Below are 11,129 nucleotides of genomic sequence, written 5' to 3'. Positions count from 1 at the left end.
GTTCAAATCCTGCCTGCGTGACTCTGGACAGGTCACTTCTCTCTGTGCCTCAGTTTGCTCATCTGTAAAATGGGGATCAAAATAGTGCCCCCATCTCCCAGAGTCCCAAAGGGAGTTAAACGTGTTAATCCTTATAAGACCTTTAGAAGGGGCCCGGGAGCACATTAGCATACACGTGTCAGCAACATGAAAGAAAATTAAGACAATGAATGGATAAACACAATGTGGTCTATGCATACAATGGAATATTACTCAGCCATACAGAGAAATGAAGTTCTGACGTGTGCCACCTTGAAAACGTCATGTTGATGTTAGGTGTCATCGAGTGCGTTCTGACTCATAGTGACCCCACGTACAACAGAAGGAAACATTGCCCGGTCCTGCGCCGTCCTCACAATCATTGTTATGCTTGACCCCATTGTTGCAGCCACCGTGTCAATCCATCTCATTGAGGGTCTTCCTCTTTCTCACTGACCCTGTACTTTACCAAGCATGATGTCGATCCCTGCTGCTAACGTGTCCAAAGTACGTGAGATGTAGTCTCGCCATCCTTGCTTCTAGGAGCACTCTGGCTGTACTTCTTCCAAGACAGATTTGTTCGTTCTTCTGGCAGTCCATGGCATATTCAATTTTCTTCGCCAACACCACAATTCAAAGGCTTCAACTCTTCTCCGGTCTTCCTTATTCATCGGCCAGCTTTTGCATGCATATGAGGCGATTGAAAACACCGTGCTGAGCGAAATAAGTCAGCTGCAAGAGGACAGATACTTTCACTTCTATGAAACAAGCAAATATATAGAAAGTAAAGCTTATCAGTGGTTACCAGGAGGGGGAGGAGGGAGGGGAAGTTTTTGTTCGGGGGGCATTGAGTTTGTGTTCATGGTGTTGGAATGATCTGGAAAAGGATAGCGAGGATGGTAGCGCAGCGGGAAAAACGGAATCGATGTCACTGAGTTGTAAACGTGAAGTTGTCTTGCTAGTGGATGTTTTGGTGTGTACATTTTCACCACAAAAAAATAAAAGAAAGAAAGAAAATTAGGACAAATTGAACAAAATAACCCCAGGCCCATTGTGCAGATGAGCAAACTGAGACCCATGTTCACACAGAAATGGGAGTTGAATGCTGCCTCCCACCCCCCGCCCCGCAGAGCCCACTCTATGGAAGGGGCGAGGGCTCCCATTCCCCGTGGAAGCCCATTTCTGGATTCAGCCAGATCCAGGTTCAAGTCCTTCTATGAGCCTCCTTTCCCCTTCTGGGGTGGACAGCGACGTCAGGGTGCCAGGACCCCCCAGCCGCTCCCCGATCAGGGCCCGCCCCCGCCCTCCGGGCCCGGCCCCGCCCCCTCCCAGCCCGGCCCCGCCCTGCAGGCTCGGCCCCGCCCACCGTCCTTTACATAACCCAGCAGCTCGGCCGGAAATCCAAGTGGCTACGACCCCTTCCCTCTCTAACCGACTTCCTGCGGTTACCGACCCGCCTTGAGTACAAGCCTCCCCTCCCGCCCGCCATCCTGGGCACCCTGCTGCCGCCGCCAAGGGGTCCAATTCCTCACCCAAAGGATAAGCCCCCCACCCCCAGGCCGCCCTGCTGTGTGGCCCTGGGCAAACGGCCAGTCCTCTCTGGCTTCAGCTTACCCAACTGGATGTGTCCACGGGCTGACAGTGGCATTGCCCGCTTCCCTTCTGCCACTCGCCTGGGAGATTACTGGGTGCTGCCTCCTGCTGTGAGGTCAAAGGGCAAAGGGCAAAGGCCACGGAGCCCCCTTTTCAGATCTAGAGAAGCAGGAGTCGCCCCCTCCCCAACCTGGCAGGACTTTTCAGAGCAGCTGGTGGGGGGCTGGAGTCCTTGGGTGGTGCAGACGGTTAACCGCTGAACTACCCAAGGTTGGCAGTTCAAAGCCACCCAGAGGTGCCTCGGAAGAAAGGCCTGGCGATCTGCTTTCAAAAGGTCACAGCCACTCAAAACTTACAGAGCACAGTTCTGCTCTGACACACATGGGGTCGCTCATGAGTCAGAATCAACTCGATGGCACCTGGGTTGTTTTTCGGTTTTGGTGGGGGACCGCCCCCAGGGTGGGAGGAAGAGACTCCAGTCCTGCTGGGAGACATTGGGGGATCTCTGGGCACACTCCACCAGTCAGCAAATAATGACAACCACAATCATCATGTGACTGTGCCCATTTTACAGACGAGGAAACTGAGGCATAGAGTGAGTACACCACCTGCTCAAGGCCACAGGGTTTGTAAGGGGCAGAGCAGGGATTTGAACCTCCGGCAGCCCAATAGCTGGGGTACTGGGGAGGGGGATCGGACAAGGAGGCTTCGGGTGGACTTGGGGGGTCTGGAAATTGCAATGCTGCTGGTCCCCGTATCTGCACACAGGTCACCTCCCTTCTCTTGGTGCCCTCTGCCAGGCATGTCAGTAAGTTCCTGTTGGGCTGGTGGGGAAACTGAGCCCCAGAAAACAGAAGCAACTTGCCCACGTTCACACAGCTCAGTGGGTGAGAAGAGAGGGCAGTTGCTGGCCGGGGGAGATATTCTAATTTAGGCGCTAAAGGGGGTACAGAGGGAGAGTCTCTGCCCCGCAAATCTTAAGGAAGCTCCCACCCCATGAGATCCTGGCCCTTGGGCCTCAGTTTCTCCACTTGAAGCAAAAGATGTCAGAGAGATGTGAGCAGGATGGCAGAGGCCGGCTCCTAAGGGCTCCATCAGGCTGGGCATGGGGCTGGCGTGTGTGGGCAGGCCCTGGGTTCTAGGCGGTGCTGGGCCCACACCCACGGAGCCGCGCCAGGCCCGCCGGGCACAGGGCTGGGGCGGAGGCTTCCCTGTCACTTCCCCGAGGTCTGGGCTTGACTCCGGCCGCCTCGCTCCCTGGCCTTCTTGCCGTCCCCAAACACGCCAAGCTCGGTCCCAGCACCAGACCTTTGCCCAAAGCCACCAGCAAGCAAGTGGCAAAAGCAGGATTCGAACTCAGTTCAGTCTGGCTCAAAGCCTGGCTCTTTCCAGGGCACGCGGAGGGTTTCAAAGAAGGGCCCCAGCTCCCTGGCCAGGATTCCTGCTGCAGACAGACAAGTGTCCGCATCTGTCCATGCCTCAGTTTCCCTGTCTCCACCACGAGAGTCATCACCCACCCCCTGCTCTCTGTTCTATTCCACACCCAAGGGCAGGGAGTGTGTCAAAAGGGGGAGAAAAAGTGAGTAACTTTCCTGCCCCACAGATCTCTGAACCCAGGAAGTCCTACTGGTTGTCTAGCCCCAGTCTTTCCTGCTTTGCGTCCCCTCCCCAGCTGTTCGGAAGCTGGAGGGGGAGGGTCCCAGGAAATGAGCCCAGAGAAAGCCTGAGCCACACTCAAGGCCATGAAACAAGTCAACAGCTGCACATCCCACTTTCTAGAAGGGCCTGGGGGAGCGGGGGTGGACTCTGACTTGGCGAAACCATGGGCCATGATGAGCTCCATATATAAGACTTGGAGCCCACCACGGTACCCCACAGGGTCCGGGTACAAATCTGGGATGACGGGAGAACCTGGTTCTGGATGTCACATGTGCCCGCGGAGACTTAGGACAGACCCGCCTTCTCTGGGCCTCAGTTTCCCCATCTGTAAGATGGGGACAATAATCCTATTCTCCCTCATAGGGCAGCTCTGAGAATTAATGTGTTAGGGAGAGGAAAGACCTAGCACGGTGTCCGACACCCAGCAGGTGCTAGTCAATACTGGCTACAGATATGGTGATGATGATGATGGTGGTGATGACGCAGGTCTGTCTACACCCGCGTGCAGGAGTGTCAGCCAAACCACGTAACACCACTGGAGCCCAGGCACCGACTAGTAAGAGTAGATGCTGGCCTCCGGGGGTGTGAACAGGCTTCTCTCCATCCCAGGCTGGACTGCAAACTTCCTGCTTCCCTCTGCCCGATCCAACACAGGCACGTTTCTGGAGCACCAGCTGCATGCTCTCATCGAACCCAGGGCCACCTGGGGAGGCGGGTACAGTGGTCACCGTGCAGAGCGCAGAGAGCCCAGGGCAGATCGGAGACTGGGTTGGACTGGGGCTCACTGTGAGACCGGGGAGGTACCTCAGCTTACACACCTGTGAAATGGGATAAGGGGAAGTTGAAGATGTGGGGGTGGGGCCTGGCACCTAGGTACACGATTAGCCTGTCAGGCGTTCACTGCTCCCACCGCCCACTGATGTCATGAGCATAGATGAATCTTGTGTTACTTACCAGGGCCTGGCCTATGAGAGCAGGTCAGTAAGTGTTTGCTGAGTCAACAGTACTGATCGCTGGGCCCCTTCCTCGTACATACACCGCATCCCAGTTTCCAAAGCTGCTCAACCTCCACAGCAGGCTCTCCCCCTCGCACTGCTGACACGGGGGCTGCATCCTTCTCGGGGGTGGGCCGTCCTGTGCACTGTAGGGCGCTGAGCAGCATCCCTGGCCTCCACCCACTCGATGCCAGGAGCCCTCCCCCTCCAGTTGTGACAACCACAGATGTCCCCAAACATTGCCAAGTGTCCCCTGGGGGCAGAATCGCCTTGGGTGAGAACCCCTGGGTTAGGGAATTCCACTGACCCCCAAGAGACTCTGCGTCCCATAAGTATCTGCCCTACTGACATCCTAGGACGCTGCCCGCATTTAAATCCACACACTGAGTGGGGAGGAGAGAGGAGGGAAATCACAGGAGCTGGAGGGTCCCCTGGTTTACACCAGCTGACCCAGCAGGAAGTTTTTCTGGTGTACAGTGTGAGCAGGGACCCAACTCAATTTTTCCCAAATAATTAACGCAGGATCTCTTCCCCTCAGCACTGCTGCTGACATGGGGCCGGATCATTCTCTTGGCGTGGGGCCGTCCTGTGCACTGCAGGGTGCTGAGCAGCATGCCTGGCCTCCACCCACTCGATGCCAGTAGCCCTCTCCCTCCAGTTGTGACAACCACAAATGTCCCCAAATATTGCCAAGTGACCCCTGGGGGCAGAATCGCCCCGGTCAGAACTACTGAGCTAAGGCCCAAGCACCAGCTGCAACTGTTTGTGAAGCTCTCGCTTAGCAGAGGCGGGAATGCTGGCTCAGAGAGGGGCAGCGCCTTGCCTGGGTCACGCAGCACACCGGGGTGGAGCCAGGCCCGCCCCAGGCACCCGCGCTGGGCATGACTCTGGGCCCACCTGGGGAAGGGTGCGCAGCTCAGCACTGCCGGCCATGGCAGGGTTGCAAGAACTGGCAGAAGGAGCCCAGAGCATGCCACGGCTACAAAATCAGAGAATGGCATGCTGGCGTGCCTGGGCAGTGCCGTCGCCTCGGCCCCGCGGGCATCACAAGGAAAACTTGCTTTTTGCACCTCAGAACTGGGCACCAGCACAAATCGCGGCAACCCAGTCATGCTCGCGGCAGCTCGAGCGGAAGGGCCCAATCCGAGACCTCGCCCTGCTTCCTGGCCTATCAGAAGATGGCCGGATAGGTCTTGACCAATGAGAATGCCCCATTGGGTCAGGCCCCTCCCCCACGCTAAGGCGATGGAAGCCATTGGCCCAATGCAAAAGGTTCCCGGGGTGGGTTCCTTCTGTCCCAAATTCCTGCGGTCTTTTGTCCGTTGTCAACGTCCTTCCATGAGTGCTTCCTGACTTGGGGACTTAAAGGGTTGGTTTGGGGGAGTCCCAACTGTTACCACTTTATAAGAGTAAGAATTCTGCTTAAAAGTTCAGTAAGTCACTCATTCAACATTTATGGAGCAACTATCGAGGCTGTAGAGATAAACAAGGCAGATGTGGAGAAAAAGTCAGGTTGGATAGGCTGGGGGAAGAATGTTCCAGGCAGAACGAACAGTCTGTGCAAAGGCCCTGAGGCAGGAACCGTGCCTGGCGACTTGGAGGAACAGCCAGAAGGCCCATGTGGCTGGAACAGAGCGATCCAGGGGGAGAGAGGGAGGAGGTGAGGGCAAGGAACTCTATGGGTATCTGGGGAAGGGTGTTTCAGACAGGGAACAGCCCGTGCAAAGGCCCTGAGGCAGGACCATGCCTGGCGAGTTGGAGGAACAGCCAAGAGGCCCGTGTGGCTGAAGCAGAGTGAGCGAGAGAGAGGACAGGAGGGCAGAGGCGATAGGGCAGGTTGTCAGGGCCCAGTGGGCTGTAGGAGGACTTTGCCATCCTGAGGGCAATAGGGAGCCATGAAGGGCTTTAGATAGCTGAGGATGTAATGAGCCACCTAAAGGCTCTGAGATTTGGGGCAAGAGCTTTTCCCTCTCTGGACCTCAGTCTCCTAATCCATCAAATGGGGGAATGATAATACTTCCTGGGAAGCTGATGAGAAGGTAAAGAAAGGGGTCAGCCCCCAGACACCCTTTTAGCTCAGTGGTGAAGTCATTTCCGAGGTTCACCGTTCAGCCGGGGAGCGGACAGCCCCATAAAACCAAATGGGACTAAAGAGGCACAGAAGTCCAGGGACAAGGGCTAGAAGGCAGAAGGGGACAGGAAAGCTGGTGATAGGGAACCCAAGGTTGAGTAAGGATAGTGTTGCTGTGTTGTGAGGTTGTTAACCATTGTCATAGGGCACCGTGTGTACTAACTGTTAAATGCGGAACTATTTTGTTCTGTAAGCCTTCATCTAAAGTGAGAATAGCCGCACAATTGGAAGAGCGTAGTCGATGTCACTGAACTGTGCATGTAGAAATTTTTGAAATGGTGTATCTTTGGCTATGTGTATTTTCACCAAAAAAAAAAAAAGGTCGAGAAGGGATAGAGTTGACATGTTGTAGGATTGTTAGCCAATGTCATAAAACAATACGTGTACTACTGTTTCATAAGAAACTATTTGTTCTGTAAACCCTCACCTGAAGTACAATTTTTTAAAAAAGTGTATATATAAAAAAAGCGGTCAGCAAGCCCCCGCCCATAGTAGTGTCTGGCCCCCATCACCCTGCCCCACTTGACATTGGCTCGGGGGGGACAGTGACTGGCCCCAGGTGACACACTGTGTGACTAATAATAATAATAGAAGTGATACCACAAGGAGGAGATGGATAGGGACTCACATCCCTTCCACTTTTGTTCCTTTCAAAGGAATAACTCTCTGGGTTTGATTGAGGGAGATGGATCTCCTTCTCCCTGTTACCCCACCTGTATCTCCTGTTCTGGGGTGTCTCCCGTCCCCTCAAGACCAATTTCCCAACCTCAGCACTGTGGACATTTGGGGCCAGATCCTTCTCTGGGGTGGGGCTGTCCTGTGCACTTTGAGGTGTTGAGCAGCATCCCTGGCCTCCACCCATTCAATACCAGTAGCACCCCCCTCCCTAGTCATGACAACCACAAATGTCTTCAGACATCACCAAGTGTCCTCTGGGGGTAGAATCAGCCCGGGTGGGGACCCCTGGGTTAGAGGATTCCATTGACCTCCAAGAGACTTTGTGCCCCATAATCACCTGACCTACTGACGTTCTAGGAAGCCGCCCACATTTAAATCCACACACTGAGTGGGGAGGAGAAAGGAGGGAAATCACAGAAGCTGAAGGGTCACCCTGGTTTACACCGTCTGACTCGACGGGAATTTATTCTGGTGTAAGGTGTGAGGTAGGGATCGAACTCAATTTTTTTTTTCCCAAATAATTAATGCAGGGCCTGTCCCCCTCAGCACTGCTGACATGTGGCGCTGGATGCTTCTCTGGGGTGGGGCCGTCCTGTGCCCTGCAGTGTGTAACGCAGCATCTCCGGCCTCCACCCTCTCAATGCCAGTAGCACCCCCACCCCCACCCCCACCCCCCGGTCATGACAACCACAAATGTGCCCAGACATCGCTGAGTGTCCCCCGGAGGCAGACTCGCCCCAGTTGAGACCCACCCACCTGCAGCCTCCTCAGCACCCACTGTAAGTGTTCCAAGCTCCGGTTTAGCAGAGGCGGGAATTTCAGCTCAGCTCAGAGAGGGGTAGGGCCATGCCTGGGTCCCAGAGCTTATCGGGGCGGAGCCAGGCCCGCTGCAGCCCTGGGCGCCCGCGCTGGGCATGGCTCTGGCCTAGATCCAGGTCTCTAGGGCCACCAGCTGCAGAAAAAAAGGGAGATACTTCCCGTCCAAATAAAAGTAAAATTGATATTCGCCATCTTGGGGAGTCACAGGCTGAGGTGAAATCTCGGGTTGTCGACGCTTCTTGCATTAAATTAGGATTCCCAAGGCCCTGCAATGCGTGGCGGGGGCGGGGGTGTAGTTTCGAGGCCCAGGGAGCCCTGCCATGCGGTTGGCTGGGCCTTGGTTAGGACTGGTGCCAGAATTTCCGAAATGGAGCAGACGGGTCTACGCAAGAGTGTGCAGACGTGTCGGGATCTCAGGCCCCCAGTCCAACCCGGAAGTTCAACTCACGTTGTCTGCGGGATCTGAGGCCCGGGAAAGTACCCCTCCTCCGTTTCTGGCCCCGAATCCCTGCCCCTTTGCTCCAGAATCTGTTTGCCAACGAAATCCCAGGGCTGAGCATTTCAGTGCCAATCACATGGTCCCAGGCAGGGCGGGGGAAGGCGGAACTGGGCCCTGGAGCAGCCCTGTTGCCCTCCCAGGGCGGGAAACCGAGGCACTGAGCCCCTTCGCACCTCTATGCCCAGAGCAGGGGGTGCCATCCTCAGAGGGTCCCCCAATTTGGCCACGTCACACTTGGCAGAGGCCAGCGAGGGGGAGGGCGGAGACCTGGGCCTGCTGCCATGTCAAATTCCTCCCGGCAGCGGTGGCGGAGGGAGAGGTGTTTTTTTTCCTTTCCGTCAGAATCCAAAGACGAGAGAGAGCTGCTGGCAGCAGAAAGGATTGGAGCCCAGCCTAGGCCAGGCTTGTCCTGAAAATCACTCTTGGCTCCACACTTGGCAGCTGGGGGTGGGGTGGCAGGACGGGAGGCTGGGGGACCCTCATCGTCCACCCCCAGCCCCTCATTTTGCAGAAGAGGAAAAGGGCAGCCCCCTCAGTGGGCATTAAACTTGACTCTCGCTGCTTTGTTCTCTGGCTACCACGGCCCCGTCTCCCACCAGTTACCCAACAGGCTTCCCAGCCACCAGACCTTAGCTTAGGCTGTGCCCTCTGCCTAGAACCGCCACACACACCCCCATCTCCCCAGGCCCCCTTGGAGCTGGTCTCCGCTCCCCCTGGACCTACAGGACCGTGAGAAGCCATGGGGAAGCCTGGGGCCAGAATTAAAATCAGGCATACTGATGCTATTTCTTATTTAAACCCTTATATGCTGGGGGAAGAATGTTCCAGGCAGAGGGAACAGTATGCTGATTTCTGCATGAACTTTCATTTTTGAAAATACAATATTGCATTCAAAGATGATTTATCTTGATGACTGAGGTTTTTGGTGTTTCTCCTTAAGTTTCGCACCTGAGGTAAGTGCCTCACTCTCCTCATCCTCATTCTGGCCCTGGGGAGCCCATTCATGACAGGATCAAGCCAAATCTGGACAAGGGACACAACACAGCAGGGAATACACAGATGGGAACTCTGTCCCCTGCTGGAGACAGATAAGTAGAGCAGGCAGCCATGATGAAGGAAGCCCAATGCAACATGACGCCCGTTGAATGCATCTAACCTGGTCGTTGGCTCTGTTGGCCCTAGAAATCGTGGCGGGGGGAAGCCTGGATGCTGGGGTCCCTGCCTGGTTCCAGAGCCCACTGTTGGGAGCATGACCTCGGCAGATCTGGCCATGCAGGCGTACGTACTGTGTGACCCTGGTCAAGTCATTTCCCTCTCTGGACCGGAACTGCTGCCTCCTCTATGCAGCGGGCTAATAAATGATCCCCTGCTTGCCTCAGGGGCTGTTTGTGCCTCAAATGAGATAATAGCTGAGAAACCACTTGATGTGCTGCATATACAATGTAAGCTGTTATTACAGTTTCAGTGCCACCCATGGGCCTCAATTTTCTCATCTATAAAATGGTAATAATGATACCGGCTACCGCTAACCTCCCAGGGCTGTGGAGGATCAAGGGGGAGGGGGTGAAGATGGTTTGCAGAGGAGTTGTCTGAAGGCTGAGAAAATTCTGGGGAAGGCAGGGACGGTGGCTTCTGTTGTGAAATGGGGGTTCCCTCCGATTACAATAATACTCATTGCCATGGAGTTGAATCTGACTCATAGAGACCCTATAGAACAGAGTAGAACTGCCCCCATGGAGTTTCCAAGGCTGTAATCTTTACAGAAGCAGACTGCCACGTCTTTCTCCCTCAGAGCGCCCTGGTGGGTTCCAACCGCGGACCTTTCCATTCGCGGCCGACCGCTTAACCACTGTGCCACCAGGGATCCTTGATTACAATAATACCTCCTGCAAAAACTTTGAAAAAGAGAAAAAAGTATGGCAGATGGAAAAATCAGCCAACATCAGCCATTGTTGTGATTTTGACCTCTTTCCTCCCAGTCTGCCCTCACCCCCCATTTTTCTGCCCCTTTTCAGAGCCAAGAGCTAGAAGGTAGGACCATTCAGGGGTTAAGACGGTGGGCTTTGGATCCAGAGTATTGCTGTTAGGTGTCATCGAGTTGATTTCAACTCATAGTGACGCCATGTGACAGAGTAGAACTGCCCCATAGGGTTTTATGGGTTGTAATCTACTGGCGCTGATCACCAGGTTTTTCTCTCACGGAGCTACTGGCTGGGTTCAAACCACCAACCTTTTGGCTAGCAGCTGAGTACATAACCATTGTGCCACGAGGCCTCTTTTGGAGCCAGACTGCCTAGGTTCAAATCCCAGGGTTGCCACTTACTGGCTGTGTGTCCTGGGGCAAGTCACTCAACTTCTCTGTGCCTCTGTTTCCTCTCTGTTAAACGGAATAATGATAGTATCTTCCACATAGAACTGCGGTAATGAGTTAACTCGGGGGTCAGCAAACTACATCCTGTGGGTGAGGTTTTTTTTGTACAGCGGTTGACCTAAGAATGACTTTTAACGTGTTTAAATGGTTGTAAGAACTCGAAAGAAGAAGAATCAATTTTGTGACGTGAAAACTATGTAAATTCACACTTCAGCGTCCATAAAGTTGTTTTTTTTTTTTTTTTGAGATTTTTTAATTAATTTTTTTTATTTTTAATTTTTTTTTATTGTACTTCAGGTGAAGGCTTACAGAACAAATAGTTTCTCATGAAACAGTAGTACACATATTTCTCTTAGATGCCTGACT

Source organism: Trichechus manatus, unplaced genomic scaffold (genome assembly GCF_000243295.1).
Source record: "Trichechus manatus latirostris isolate Lorelei unplaced genomic scaffold, TriManLat1.0 scaffold00057, whole genome shotgun sequence".
Taxonomy (NCBI): Eukaryota; Metazoa; Chordata; class Mammalia; order Sirenia; family Trichechidae; genus Trichechus; species Trichechus manatus.
This window is presented reverse-complemented; position numbering follows the sequence as displayed.